General features: G+C 31.6%; 2 pseudogenes; one reads left to right on the forward strand and one right to left on the reverse strand.

Annotated features, from left to right (window-relative positions):
- LOC121217213 (MLO-like protein 1) overlaps window positions 1–13,929 on the forward strand; it is a 99,701-nt pseudogene that overhangs the window by 45,649 nt on the left and 40,123 nt on the right.
- Window positions 3,307–4,726, reverse strand: LOC107904041 (ervatamin-B-like; annotated as a pseudogene).

Here is a 13,929-nt window from a genome sequence, read left to right on the forward strand (position 1 = left end):
AAGCTTGTCAATTCCACCATATTCAGAAGTTTGGTTGGGAAGTTGATGTATCTAACTTCGACAAGGCCTGACATCGTGTATGCTGTTAGCTTGGTGAGTAGATTCATGGAGAAACCTTACTCCAATCACTGGGAGGCTGCCAAGAGAATATTGAGATATGTGAAGGGAACCATTGATTATGGAATTTTCTATAAAGCTAATACATTAGTTGATCTCATTGGTTATACGGATAGTGATTTAGTAGGAAGCATTGATGATAGCAGAAGCACTTCTGGTTATATTTTTCACCTTGGTAGTGGTGCAGTTTCATGGAGTTCAAAGAAACAATCAGTTGTGGCGCTTTCGACTACAGAAGCTGAATATATCGTTGCATCTTATGCAGGATGTCAATTAATTTGGTTACGTGGAATTTTGGAGAGTCTTAAGTAGAAGCAGAGCAAGTCAGCGATTTTGTTTTCTGACAATAGTTCTACTATTTCGGTCACAAAAGATCCAGTTCTTCATAGAAGGACAAAACACATTCGCATTTGGTATCACTTCTTGAGGGAACTAGTGAATAATGGTGATATTCAAGTTGAATATTGCAAGACAGAAGATCAGATGGCTGATATCTTCACAAAGCCGCTTAGTGGACAAGTCCTCAAGAAAAATGTTGAAAGGTTGGGAGTTCGAAGCAAGTTTAATTTAAGGGAGGCATTGTTGGCACATAATTAAATTAATCTTGTACAAATAAATTATGAAAAGTTAAAAGAGTGAAGAGACTTGAATATGAAGAGTGAAGAGACTTGAAGATGAAAAGTTACACACATTATGAAGAGTAAAAAGACTTGAATATGAAAAGTTATACACATGCATGGATAGTCATAACTCTTATAGTATTTAGGTTATGTAAATGAATAGTGACAACTCCTAGCATTTAGTGATATAGATGAATAGTCACTTACAACTCCTATATAAAGAGTTGTATGTGATGAAGAATTTAAGTAGAGTGATTGACATAAAAAGTTTATTATAAGGAATTTTATTTCTTCCATATAAAATTTTTTTTCTCTTTTCATTATATTTTTTTATCATTTTCTTTGTTTTATTTCTCCAAATATTGATCAATTTTCTACAATCTTCACTTTCTATAATTCTTTTTTCCGATGCATTGTCAGCATCCAAAGGAGAAGGGAGGAGTAGGAGTGGTGAATATTAGAATAAAAAATAGAGCATTATTGGCTAAATCGAGCTGGAGATTTGCGATCAAGAAAAATGTGTTATGGTAAAAAGTTATCCTAATTAACAAAGTATGTTTTGAGCTTGCAACAGCGGCAATTTAGTGTTTTGAGCTTGCAACAGCGGCAATTTAGGACGACTTGTACAAAAGATATGTCAACTGTTTGGAGAGGTATTGTAGAGAATTCTAAAGATGCCAATACGTCTAAAAGGGTAGGGAATGAAGCTTTTTGTAGGCGGGTTGGGAATGGAAGGACGACAATGTTTTGGGTGGACATATGGTGTGGTAATTGTCCACTAAAATTGGAATTTCAAAGGTTGTTTCGCTTAGCAAGACAAGAAGGAGGTACAGTAGCAGATTACTTGAGAAATAATGGATTTGGTAGAGTAAAGTGGAGCGAACTCTTTACAAGATCCTTATTGGAAAGAGAGGAAGAGATGCTTCATAGATTGGAGGATAAAGTGAGTAGCACGGAGTTAGTTCCTAGTGGAGGATCGGCTTTGTTGGGTACACGATCGTAATTAGGAATTTATGGTAAGGAAGTGTGCTAAATAATTGAATTATTTTGATATAAAATTTTCAATTGGTGGGAGGCTGAATGGGAACCGGTGGAAGGATATGATAAATTATACTCATTGTGTTATAATATGAAATTGGATAGAATCTGAAAAAGCTTTTGGTTGATATCAATTTCGGTAGCCTGTTGGACAGTATGGTTGGCAAGAAATGGACTTGTCTTTAAAAGAAAGATGATGACCATGGAAACTTTGATTTTTCAATCAAAGATGAGGGCATTGCTGTGGATAAGGTCCGTCTATGATGATTTATTGATGTAGGAGAGCTCTTGGTGGATTTGCCCGAACAGGTGCAAGATAGATACAATTAAATCCAGATCATCCTCATCGATATGGCGCCCTCCTCCACAAGGATGTTTAAAGTTCAATGTATGTGGGATAGAAAATAAGAATAGTGCAGGTTGTAGAGGTGCTTTGAGAGACATGGAGGGTGTTGCAAGAGCTCTATTTTCAAGTCCGATTGCAACAGATGGTACTGATTTGACAGAGGCAGGAGCAGTGCTTTTAGCATTAGAAGTATTTATATCTCTGGAATGGAAGATAAATGACTCACTGTTGGTAGAAATTGGTTCTAAAGTGGTGTTCAACTGGTGTACAAACAAGTCGATGAGACCATTGTCACTCCAATCAACATTTGCAGATATTGAGAGGAAAATTGAGAAGGTAGGTAGTGTTGTAGTTTCAATGGCAGAAAAGAAAGGAAATGAAATGGCCTCAAACTTGGCAATAGCAGGTATAAATCGTGGAGAAATGTTTAAAGCTAGGTGGTGAGCATTAGATTTGATGTCAAACGTCAGTTTTCTATTGTTGAAAATGTTACATTATGGGACGCTGTAAATTTGAACTTTTGAATGTTGTTCTTGTTGTATTTACAACAGGTCAATTCAAATGAAGAAAAACAAATATTTAGTAGGCTTTTTATTAGTCAATTTGGATTTTGGTAATAGAAAACTAAAATATTCATTAAAAAATGGTTGGTTGGAATTTAATTTAGATATTTCTTAAGGTAGGCAATTAAAAAATTGACTTGATTGGCATTCTATGTAGATATTTCATAAGTTTCTAAAGTCAAATTTTAAAAATTCGCTTACTTCGCATTTTATGATGATATTTTATTCAAATATTTTTAATGAATATGAAATGTGAGTTTTGCTATTAAATTTTGGATTGTGTTAATACGAAAATTAAAAATGATGAAATTAAAGAGTTTTAATAGCGATTTCTCTCTATGTTGAGATTCTAGCTCCAAATGTTGGCAAATATTTGATTGAAATAATATATGAGAGATTTGGACGAGTTGTGGATATATTCATAGTAAAAAAACTGAAGGTGATACGATTTTTGTAAATGAATGTGAGTTTCATACAAAAATATTTAAGAAACATGAGAAATGAATTATTTTTATTTAAGAAAATATACTCGTCAAATTCAGATCACCATTTAGTTTAAAATTTTAAAATATTTTTTTAATAAAAGAAAAAGAATTGCCAAATACTTTTTGGAAGCTTTTTTTTTAATAAATAATCATTTATTCATTATATAGATAAAAGGTTGGCAAGAGTGCAAGACTCATAGTTCCAAACAAACCACAAACATCAACACCAAATGAAAGGAAGAAAAACACGAGTACAACATATATCTTAGACCATTTGACACGGCTAACTAATTGTAGTAATATGAACTTATGCTATTGGATACGAAGCTTTCATGGCGATACCACATAAGCCACCTTTCCTTTCCACATTCCTTTGAATCTTCATATACCCATTTTCACCCCAACTTTGTCCCCATGAATTCTTAATCAGCCAATAGTTTAAACCTTCTTCACTTGTCCCATATCCAACAATGGTGACTGCATGGGTGAGAGAATTTCCACAATCTCCTTTAAACACTCCACCATTGTAAAACCGAAAGTCTCGTCCATGGCCTTCAAGTGCAACTGAGACCGGTTGATTCGTGACGGCTTTAAGCAATGCTTCTTCGTCGTTTTTAGGCACCATTTGATAGCCACTGATGGTGGCAACTTCGTTTATCTGTGTGTCGCAAGTTTCTTGCATTTCTTTATATGGGTAGCTTTCTTCAGAGGTTATTCCTTGGTTTTGGCTAATGTAATCGAAAGCATTCATCATCCATCCTCCTTCGCAACCTTGGTTTCCTCCATTTCTGCTGCAATCCAACAGTTGTTGCTCAGATAATGGGATTAATTTACCAGTTTTGATTTTGATTAACCCTTCAACGGCTGCCACTGCTGAAAATGCCCAACAACATCCTGCAAAGTAAACCAACAAATAACCCTTTTCAAGTATTAGTGAATAAATAAATGCTTGGGGGAGCAGTATATATAATTATTTTAAATTTTTAATTAATTTTAGTGTTACGTATCAACTGAAAACTAACTCGGTTGTGAAATTATTAAAATACTCTCGTAACACCAATTTAATCTAGAGTTTTATGGGTTTATATATATTATGGAGACTTACCACATTGGCCCTGATTCTTAATGAGTAACGGCATTTTGGTCCCTCCAATCGAACATTTTCGGAGCGTTTGAGTAGTTTTCATACATAAACGGTGTTGATTCCAACAATGTGGGATTGTTCTGCATCTTGTATCCAGTGTGAGTTGCAATGAATTCATCCTGTGTCATGTCTGCAAATTCATTGAGGCCTAACTTAAAACTCCTATTTCCGCCATTGTTGAAGCTCTCAATATATTCCAAGTTGTCTTTGAATATATTAAGACGCTTCTCCTTCTCTAATTTGCTCTCATATTTTCGACTGAAATCAACCATCCATTGCTCATGTTTGTCAACAATGGTGCTTTCAAGAATTGTTCGACACATGGCAAGAGATACCAATGTCCCAAGAATTAAAAACAAAAACACATGGATTAAACTCATCATTTGTTTTTTTTTTGCAATACAAGCAGAGATACTTCACTAATTTAAGGGCTTTTTTCTTTGCTAATTGCTAAGTTGTGAAGAACTAGCACTCAATGAACGTATATATATACTACAAAAAAATTATTGAAATAAATATTTTTTTAATTAAGTCATCTTATGTAAATTCAACTAAAATGCCAATCAAGTCTATTTTTTTAAAAAAAGAAGAAGAAGAAGAAAAGTATTTTTTTTCTTAGCAAAATCCAAATTTGACAAATAAAACTCTGCTCACAATATAATAACAAAGAGAAAATTGTAATCTTTCTAATTGATGAACCCTACTCACAATATTTTCTATTTTTCTTTCTCTTGAATTGAAAATCGATTTTAGGAAAACACCCAAAGTTCACATTATGTTAATTACTACTACATATTTTCACTTTTTGACCTTCTAATCTCTATTATTTTGTTAGAATTGTAACTTTGTGAAATTATATACAAGTTAATTATTTTAATAAGATTATGTTTTGTAATATAATTAGGGGAACATAAGATGATGAGTAATTCCCTTGTTTGGCTCATTTGGATGGAATATAAGATTCAAATGATTGATTTACAGAATGTAAGATTATCTAGAAGCACATTTTATTAAATTATCTTTGTTATAAATTTTTTTAACAAGTATAGTTTCTTTAATAGTTTTTAGTCTAAATTTTCAGAAATTAATCATAAATTATTATATTTTTTTATTACAGTCTGTATACTAATAAGTGTATAATATTTAAATAAATTTATAAATCATAATTATAATAATTAATGAAAAATAATTATGTCACCAATCATAATTATAACTATAATTAATATAGTAATAAATAAGTTATTAGAGTAAATATAGTAATTATAGTTTTAAAGTATGATAACTGTTGTTTCACGATTTATTAAAAACTTTAAATTTATTAAAATAATAAAAACAAAGAGTAAGTATGCCCAAAATTCAAGATTATATCTATAATCTAAGATAATCTAACAAATGAATTGTATTAAGATTACGATATCTTGATACTATTTCAAGATGTAAGATTAAGGGATGATTAGAATATTGAGAATCCAAATAAGATAATCTTCTTCTAGAATGTAACATTACATGCAATAATGTAAGATTGAGCCAATTAAACATTACATGAAGTCTTTAGTGAAATCATCTAGGCCTTCATTATCGTCTCTTACGCCCCACTACATAATTGGCGCGCCGATGAAGCAAATGAGAATGTTGACAAGCAGGATTTGCGCTATTTTTTCTCTTAATTTCTTATGTTTGATAGTTGCTGCGTGGAATAGAAAGATAGACCAGATGCAAGTCACGGTCAACTGCCCTTATTTGCAAGAGAGCCAGGGTGATTTTTTTATTAATTTATTTTGAATATTTTTATTAAAATAATGCGTGAACGGACAAAACAAAATTTTATTGTGGATTCAGTTATTATAGTATTTTGAGTTTAAAGGCAAAATGATCAAGTGACCTTTTAATGCAAAAGATACACAAACCATTCAACCCTTAGAACTTGTGCACACTGATATATGCAGTCTCATGAACGTTAGTACTTGATATTGTTACGATTATCATGTAACTTTTATAGATGATTATTCCAAATATGATTTGGTGTATCTAATGCACCGCAAGAGCGAAATATACAATAAATTTCAAGAGTTTCATGCAGAAGTGAAGAAACTATTAGATTTTCCCATTAAGGCACTTCGGTCTAACCGAGGTGAGGAATACTTATTAGAAGTCTTCTTAGGATACCTCATAGAAAATGAAATATTATCCTAATTAATTATGTCGGGTACTCCACAAGAGAATAACATAGCAGAGAGAAGGGATAGAACTTCACTAGGCATGGTTTATTCAATGTTAAGTGATTCACAACTGTCAATATTCTTTTGAGGATTTGCATTACAAAACTTGATATATTTTGAATGATGTACCAACTAAGACCATATAAAAGTCCCTACCAATTGATAGAGAAAGAATCAAGCGTAAAGCGTTTGAGGATTTGGGGATTCCTAGCCTATTGGAAATATTAGTCTAGAAAATAGTATTTTTAAGCATAGCAAAAGATTGATTTTATTTTAAATTGAGCCCTTTTTATATTTATAGTAATAAATCCATAACTGAAATTATATTTGTGTTTTAAACGAGGTGTTTAAAGTCAATCCCCACCTTTCTGCCGAATGATCTTCTTAGCTATTCTCGAACCCAAATTGGTTTGAGTGGGGGCTCAAATTAATTGAACCAAGTTCATAGAAAAAAAATCTTTTATTAACTTTCAATGGGAAAATTTTATAACAGGAAAGTATGCGTTTTCCCTAAAAAAAATTCTATAATATAAAATTTCACTATTTTCTTAAAAAATAAAGACGCTCAGTAGTGTGTGCACTATTGGAAAAAAATTTCGGTTTGAAAATGATTTTCTTACACAACGAAAAATTAAAATCTTGAAAATCGACTCGGTTTGTGATATTTATAGCAATAAGCCCTAACCAAATTCATACCTTTGTTTTCAGCTTAGAGAATGTTCGCTATTCTCAACTTTCAACTAAATGATCTTCTATTCTTGTACCACAAACTTCTTTGAGTGTGGGCTCGAACCAACTGAATTGAAACACAGAACTATAAAAAGTTTTCTGTTTTATTTAGGTTTAAAACAAAATTTCTGTCTTCTTTAATAGAAACTGGTAGAATTCTTATTCAGAAAAAATATGTTTAATACTTGATAATAAATTCTCTTTATTTTTTGGTTGAGTAACAATCTCGCAAAGTTGTGTATAATACCATACTAGTGTCATCTATTTATAAGAAGAAAAGGTAGAACCATTGTTTTGTTGTAGTGGTTTATTTCAAATAGAAAATTAATTTCTTAATTAGAGTAGTAGTGGGGTGGACGACACACCTTAGTATTCCTACTAGGGTTGTCACCCTTTCATGTTATATGAGAGGTTTTGGGCTTCTCTCACATCGGGTCCAATTATGAGTACTTCTTGGACCTTTTGACTCAGTACTCTATAATGTGATCCAACCAGATTTGGTTTTTCTATTTTCCAAAATAAACTTTAATATTCTATATTAAAAAAAATTCTCATCCCTATTTTACCCCAATAAAAATTTGATGATTTTACCCTTAGTAAAATTTTTGGCAATTTTACTCCTGGTAAAAGTTCGAGAAAATATATTCAATATTTCATAACTCAACATGTTCACTGTGACTAAATGATTTATTTTCATTTTTGGGCTTCAAAATAGCTCAAAAATATAAAATTATTCTTTCGATCATTTTTAAGTAATCCATATAGAATTGCAAATGGATCATTTCCACTTCCAATTCTATTTCCATTTTTTGAAACCTACATTCATTTCAAAATGATTCCATTTTTTCATTTCGAAAAACTCATAATCATTCATGAATGTTTTCCATTTATCTTTTTCTTTTCATTCTATTCATTTCTATTTAAACTCGCAATTCATTTCTAATGTCAACAAGCTAGCAAAGGGACTGATTGTATATATGTAATTAGGGCCAAAATGATTTGTAATTAAGTTTTCGCTTACCGTCTGTTACTTATAAACACATTTCGTCACAAATGCATTCCACTATATTATCGTTACTGAGCTCTACCTAAAGGCATACCATTGCGAAAGCAACTACTTCAATGCTCGTCCAATGACATTTTCATAAGTGTGTCACCCTCATAGGATATCCTTGATCTCTTTGGGATAATATCTGCTCTCCCAATATGACCCTTTTTTTTCTCATGGTAACCATTACATCTTCCTTTATGAAAAATCATTCACTATTGTCGAAACCTTTTTTTGATAAAACGGGTTCGACTTAAATTGTGAAAACAAAAATGGAGTCACCACCAATCCTCTTTGTTTAGGTATGATCGGATCACCTCATAATAGTTGTTCTAACAAAATATTTTGATTTTATAAAAACAATGATTTTGGTCTATGATGTTATAAGAAATCGGGTCCGGGAGTCAGTTACGCACGAGGAAGGGTTAGCACCCTCGATGCGCCCAAAAATTGGTACCTAATCGATTAATAGATGTCTAAATGCCGAAAGTTGAAATTTTGAAACAATTTTAAAAATACGATCATTTTTTATTAATGTAAATTTAGAAAAATCATTTGAGCAAATTAAAAAAAGATCACAGACCCACTTATACCAAAGTAACGAAATATTGCATCCCGTAAGTTAGGACGCGGTATTTGAAACTTTAGAGAATAAGCTTGTCTTGAATTTTATTGATATTTCATATTTTGAAATTTAGGAAGACATTTTGCTATTTAGGTTTGATGCGAAAAATCGAAACCCCGTGAGTTAGAGCACGATTTCTTGGGTCACCTAAACGCGAAACATTACCTTATAACGAAACCCCTTAAGTTAGGGTACGATCTCTCAAATAACCAAAACGCAAAGATATTGCCTTATCGAGATTCCTTTCAATTTTTTTGAAATTTTTTAAAAGGATATTTTATTATTAGTTTTAACAAGAAAGACCGAAACCTCGTAAGTTAGGGAATGGTTTTTTTCGTATTTCTAACATGCAAAATATTTCTTTATTTTGGGAAATTGTTCTTTTTGAGTAAAGATGAATAAAATACTTAAGGGGCACATGTTTAATTCGTTATGCTTTCAAAGAAATCGTTAACACGTAAAAGGAACTGTACATGGCTATTAATAATAATACAACATACATTGAAACAAAGGCCTAATATGCATCATAAAATACAAATGTTTTAATATTTAAAAGTTCTAGTGTCAATGTGCATGAATAATAGTAATATAATGACAAATATAATGTTACGAACTTAACAACAACAATGCATATAATACTAATAGATCTAAATTTTGGAAGCATTTGAAATTAATAAATAAATAGATAGCGAAAATAAAGGCACGGATAATATGCATCAACCAATAAACATAAAGCAAATGAATAATAAATAAAATGAAAGACATATAAGTTTAATTGGCAATTTAAAACAAATAATTAAACGAATATCATATAAAATAAATAAAAAATTAATAACTGTTTTTGTTTTTTTTAAAAGAATGAAATTTGAATTTAAATTGATTAAGGACCGAAATGGAGTCTAAATAAAATCAGTGGGTTAGATTTGAAATAAAAGAAAGCGATCTGGAGCCAATTGAAACATGTGCAAGGACGCAGGGGCCAAGTGGGATATTAATCCTTGACCCTTAAAGTGCATCGTTTCACGCGGGTTAAAATGGAAAAGAAATAAAATTTCATAGGCAAATTAAAAAAAAAGGAAGCATCGAGAATTGGATAAAGGGTGGGGGGATCATTTGCACAAAATGCCCCTTTCTCTCAGACGCTCGGACCTTCAGCAGGTTGGGTTTGACCCGACATGGCGCCGTTTCAAGGGTCTGCTTGTGCGCATGGTCCTATACAGCGTCGTTTTGAGGCCAATGACACAGGCCCCAAACGACGCCGTTTTGCAATCCCTATAAAAGCTAAAAGTTTTTTTCTACTATTTCATTTCTTACAAAAAAACAGAAAAAAATTAAAAGGGCCTCTCCCTTCCTCTTCTAGGGTTCCAAGCTTAGCCTTGGAACCCCATCGTCATCTATCGCATCTTCACTGCAGCACCACCGAGGATGGTGGCCGGAGATATGCGAGAAAAAGGGCTTTTTAGCCTGTGCCCATAAGAAAGGAAGAACAAAAAAGGGGGTTCTTCATCGTCCCCTTCTTAAAACGAAGCCCATGTACGTTTCTTTACTTTTTTATATTTTTTAATGTATATAAAAGAATAATAAAAATATTAAAAAGAAAATCGCATAAATATTGAAAACAGAAAAACGAAAGTACAAAATCACCTTAGTTTTTGCTTTTTTATTTCTAATGTGCGTAAAAATATACAACGAGAATATTTTGGCTTTTATAGCCAATTTACAGCCCTTTAATTTCTATATTTTTGTCATCTTGCTATTTAAATTCTCTGCTGTTGTGTGTGGTTCGTTTTGCAGATGTCAGATGCGTGGATGGCCAGTGATAGGTGAGTCTTGAGCGACGTCGGCATGCGCGAGGGAGGCTGGCAGAACGTGAGGCGCTGGGGCAGTGGGCAGAGGCGTGCGATGCTGGGGCATTAGGCAGAGGCGTGCGGTGCCTTAGGGTTTGCTTCTTTGCTAAATGTTTGTTGTAGGCTGATGTTAATTTGGGCTTAGGGTTATTAATTGGGCTTGGGTTGTTGTTTGGGCTGGATTTTGGGCTTGTTTTTTATTTATTATTTTTTGTTTTATTTTCTGGTTTTGGCACTGGGCTTGGGTAAAATTGGGCTATTACAATAATCAAATAATGATCAAGTCATCCATCACATAGAGGAACAACCCGTTGCCACGTTTACTTTTCATCAACCATGTAATGCATATGAGATGATATCATTTATCCATGTCTCGACCTATGAATTTCACTATTGTGAATGACGCTATATACTGAAGAAGTCGTACACCCAATGGACTAGCTTTCAGTTCCGTATCTATTTGAACTCGAGCTTTTACTTACATCAAAGTGTACATAATAATTGTAAACTTCTCTTGAACTAATTCTCATGGGGCCACATAAGTTAGTTTGAACAAGTTATAGGGGTTTTCTGGCCCTTGTTCCTTTTGCATTAAAAGATCGCTTAGTTATCTTACCTTCCAAGAAAGATTCACATTGTGGAAGATCAACTTAGTTATCTTACCTTCCAAGAAAGATTCACATTGTGGAAGATCAACTTATTTAAGCGAACTTAAGATGTCATCTTTGACAAGTCTAGTGAGTTTTTCTCTGTTAATATGACCAAGTATCAAATGCCAAAGGTATGCATTAGAGTGAGAAGTTTTAATTCTTTTATTTGATATTTTAGTCTCAAGTAATGTGTACGTCTTTGCTTTGATAAAATAAAGATTATTGACATCCACCCATTACAATTAAGATTGCGATTCCAAAATATTGCAATTCCATTACAGAAACAGGCAACATAAATTACGTTTCTTTTGAAATTTGATACATAGAAAATGTCTCTTAAAATAATTATTCTAAAATTTTCAAAATAAAGATGTACATCTCCCACTACTTCATCTACCACACTTGTCCCGTTCCTAGACCACAACGATAAGCTCATAATCTAAGTTCCTTTCTTTCCTCAAACCCCTATAGATAAACACAAACATGATTAGAGGCTCTCGAATCATTAACCTAGTGCTCTGTTGAATCCTTCACTAAATAAGCTTTTATCATCAAGAGTTCCATGCCTTTAACTTTGGTGGTCAAATATTCCTTCCACTATTTATATTTTGGCTTGAAGTGTCCTTTCTTGTTGCAGAAGAATCATCTAGACTTAGATAAGTCTTTCGGCTTCCTAGTTCTTTTCCTTTCCACATATGGTGGCCTCGAGACCATAGCCTTGCTTTTCCTAGCATTCTTTGTAACAACCCTTACCCGTCTCCGTTACCTAATTAGGGTTACGAAATGCTACCATACAAAATAGAATAGAAACAAGCTATCACAATTCAAATTTTATTTTTAAAAAGTTATTTATTAAAATCTTGAAAATCTACAATAAATTCCAAGAGTTTCCTGCAGAAGTAAAGAAACTATTAGATTTTCCCATTAAGGAACTTCGATCTAGCCGAGGTGAGGAATACTTATAAAATGTCTTCTTAGGATACCTCATAGAAAATGAAAATTTGTTCTAATTAATTATGTCAGGTACTCTACAAGAGAATAACATAGCGGAGAGAAGGAATAGAACTTCACTAGGCATGGTTTATTCAATGTTAAGTGATTTACAACTGTTGATATTCTTTTGAGGATTTGCATTACAAACAACTTGATATATTTTGAATGATGTACCAACTAAGGCACCATATAAAACCCCATACCAATTGATAGAGCAAGAATCAAGCGTAAAGCATTTGAGGATTTGGGGATTCCTAGCCTATTGGAAATATTAGTCTAGAATCCAAAGAATATAATCTTCTTATAGAATGTAACATTACATGCAATAATGTAATATTGAGCCAACCAAACATACAATTTTAGAAAAATTACGACTACAATAATTAGATTTTATTAAATTCTATTAGCATTTTATTATTATTATAACTCTACATTTACATTAATTAAATTGAGTTTTTTTTAGTCCATTGTTATTTTTATAGATTAAAAATTTCTCATTAAGTTATTTTCGTATTTATCCTAATTTTCTATAACAGTCACCAGTTATAATAATATTTTATTCTAATAGTTAAGTTTCTAGTGGAATCGGTTTTTTTATGTTTTATTTTAATCTTGTATAATTGCTTTTTATGCAACAATTATAGTTATGAAATACATTCCTTATTAAATTAGTTCTCAACAATAGTATATTGTCAAAATTTGAAGCACAATTATAACTATTTCATATAAACAAGTCTACCAATTCTAATTTATTAAACAAAAATGATCTTAATTAAAATGTTATTTCAATAAAATGTTTAAATTTCACCTAAAAATCTATTAATCATATTTTATTAAATGAAAATAATCTTCAATGAGTGGAATTAAATATATCAATTCAATAAACTATTAAGTTCCTTAATTACATACTTTACTATGAATTTGGAACATTATAAACTTATAAATTCATTACTGAATTTAATAACTTATTATTAATTAATTAATTTAATTTGATAACTTATATTGATTAACTGAACTTGTTAGATTTATGAACATTATAATTAGTCATGTGAAAGAATGTAGTAAAAGATGCATAAAAATAATAATGTGTGCACCAACTATATGTTTTTTCTTTTTTTAATTTTGTTGTTTGGATCTTTAATTTTTTTTTCTGAACATAATTTTTATTTTTTTTATTTGATGGAAGTACATAGTATAAATTTTATGTAAGTGTATAACAATTGTCTTTCTATACTAAACAAATTCTTGAATAAAGTTATTATACAGAAGGTTGGACTGTTTAATCAAAATCTAAAGTCTTTAGTGAAATCAACTAGGCCTTCATTATCGTCTCTTACGCCCCATTACATAATTGGCGCGCCGATGGAGCAAATGAGAATGTTGACAAGCAGGATTTGCACTATTTTTTCTCTTAATTTATCCTAATTCTCTGTAACAGTCACCCGTTATAATAATATTTTATTATAATAGTTAAGTTTCTAATAAAATCAGTTTTTTTATGTTTT

Source organism: Gossypium hirsutum, chromosome D05 (genome assembly GCF_007990345.1).
Source record: "Gossypium hirsutum isolate 1008001.06 chromosome D05, Gossypium_hirsutum_v2.1, whole genome shotgun sequence".
In the NCBI taxonomy this organism is placed as follows: Eukaryota; Viridiplantae; Streptophyta; class Magnoliopsida; order Malvales; family Malvaceae; genus Gossypium; species Gossypium hirsutum.